Here is a 2775-nt window from a genome sequence, read left to right as displayed (position 1 = left end):
CAGCGCGGCATTGCCGGGGCACATTTGGTGCCCAGCAATACCGCCGTGCAGATCATAGAGACTGCATTGGGAGGGAGAGGTGTACAATAATTGATTGATTAATTGCATAATTAAAATCAAGAAAAGATTATCATAAAATATTTTCTTAATCAATTGGCTAATAGCATAACTAAACTACCAGTGCTTCATCCGAAGCTGTAACTTTTTGAAAATTAATTAAATGAGCCATTAATCAGGAATTTTTTTTTGGATTAATCAATAAATCAAAAAAATCCTTTAGAGCCACATCACTTGGTCACTGTCATGTCCAAATATCAGCTTCCTAGCTCAAAAGGTGCCTGAGATATTGCCCAGATGAGAAAGAAAGTAAATAAATGATCAATAATGAAAATAAATAAATAATAATCATATAAAAATTAAATAATTAATCTATTAATCTATTAATGGGGGTTAATAGAATACCTAAACCACCACCGTTTCACCTGAATCTGTGATTTAAAAAACTAATTAATTAAACAAGTCTTTAATCGAATAAATAAATAATTAATCGATTAATTGATTTATCAATAAATCAAAAATATCCTTTACAGCCAAATCACTTGGTCATTGGCATGTCCAAATATCAGCTTCCTAACTCAAAAGGTGCCTGAGATAATGGCAAGAAGAAAATGGAAATAAATAAGTGCTTAATTTGTCGGTAATAATGAAATAACTCATGAATTAATTGATTAATCCAAAAAGAAAAAGTACAGTTTTTGCCAAAGGACTTGCTCACTATTGTGCCGAAATTTCAGCTTCCGAGCTCAAAGGATGGCTGAGATATCGCCCGGACAAACAAGAAAACAAGAAAACAACCAGAGTGAAAACCGAGTACTCCCTTTCAGCGTGCGTCATTGCCGAGCCCCCTTCGGTGCCCGGCAATGACGTTATGCAGCACCTGGAGATGGCATAGGAAAGGAGCGGTGGACAAAATTCTTATTAAAAGCCTGACCTTTTGAGAACAAACTAGTTCTCTTCCTCAGAGGTGTTGAGAGTGGTGTGATGGTGACACCGTTAAGTTCCATTTAGGAAGGTTTGCGTCGTGGATCAGTCCAGGTCCTGACCAATCACAGGGCTTCCCTGCATTCAAATGCCTGCTGTTTTTCTGTGGGATGCAAGTCGTTGTCGATTGATGGAGTACCAGGCCTCGATAATCTTGCGGTTCACCCTTAATGATCGTGTGCCAAGGATAGTTGTCTGATTCAGAGAGAGAGAGAGAGAGAGAGAGGGAGAGAGAGAGTTTCGCAACCCAACCTGTCCTGTCACCTTTACAGCGCGTTGGTGTTCAGTTAGCCATGTGGCTAAGCGTTTGGATGTTTGGCCTCACAATTTTCACATGGTATGTTATAGACGGTAATATACATGTACTTAAAATTCAAATTTGTTCGATGACATTGTTCATTTCACTATGTAAGCAGAGATCAAGCTGTGTCAATGTGTTAGAGAGGGTTAATTGTCCCCCCTTCATTATGTGTATATCTAATCTCCCAGCCATCTATCCCACCAATTAACTATCTAATTAACCCCATGCCATCCTTTTCCTTTTGATCTGTTTGCCGCCCGTGAGAACAGGTACAAAACAGCATGGAAAGACGGAGCCAAGCCATAAACCGGGTTGAATTTGGGTGAAAGGTCCCCAAAGCCACAGATGACGTCACTCGAAGGCCGGATGACTTGGCAAAAAGAATGTGCGAGAGGGTGACATGGACACACTGGGGAGCGGGATATATAAAGGCACACGTTGAGTTGTCGGACTTTGTGGTTGTGGTTGTTGGTTGCTATCTCCATTGGTCATAAGCTGTTGGTGGGATCAGGGCGATTGAGGTCCAGTAAAGCTGTGGAGCAACTCGTAGACCCGAGAGGCCCGGGCTGCCACATCTCACTGGTTGCGGGAATCTTCCTGCCTGCAACATCTCTCTGGCCTCACATCTCACTGGTTGCGGGAATCTTACTGCCTGCAACATCTCTCTGGCCTCGCATCTCGCTGGTTGCGGGAATCTTACTGCCTGCAACATCTCTCTGGCCTCGCATCTCGCTGGTTGCGGGAATTTTACTGCCTGCAACATCTCTCTGGTCTCGCATCTCGCTGGTTGCGGGAATCTTACTGCCTGCAACATCTCTCTGGTCTCGCATCTCGCTGGTTGCGGGAATCTTACTGCCTGCAACATCTCTCTGGTCTCGCATCTCGCTGGTTGCGGGGATCTTACTGCCTGCAACATCTCTCTGGTCTCGCATCTCGCTGGCTCCAATGCACACTCTGTGCAGACATCACGCTGGGAAAGGTTTATTGTGAACCCGCCATCTTATTGTGAACTATTTGGCCTTCTAATTGTGTGTGAATGGGATAAGTTACTATGCTCAAGCTGTGTTGAGATTAGAAGGGCATTGTGTAAATCGTTCTATACTGTATAAATGTTATTTTCCCTGTTCTCTCTCATTTGGGTATTGCTGTGCAATAAACCGAAGTTATTCTCATCTGAGAGATTTGTGGTTTCATTCCTTTGGGCTTCAAAACCCATCCCCACCCCAAGCACGTAGTAAGTTTGCACACTGTGGGTAAATAGCAGTTAAACACCTCATAAGGGGTTTTGCAAATCGTGGTGCATGATTGCCCTGGGACCTGCTCAGCCTGACATCATACAATGGGGGAATGGGGAAATCTCATTGTAGGCTGCAGAAACTTGTTAGATACTGTACACTGTCCCAACGTAAAGATTTAGTTGGCTTTCCCAGCAA

Source organism: Myxine glutinosa, chromosome 4 (genome assembly GCF_964187855.1).
Source record: "Myxine glutinosa chromosome 4, kmMyxGlut1.1, whole genome shotgun sequence".
Classification (NCBI taxonomy): Eukaryota; Metazoa; Chordata; class Myxini; order Myxiniformes; family Myxinidae; genus Myxine; species Myxine glutinosa.
This window is presented reverse-complemented; position numbering follows the sequence as displayed.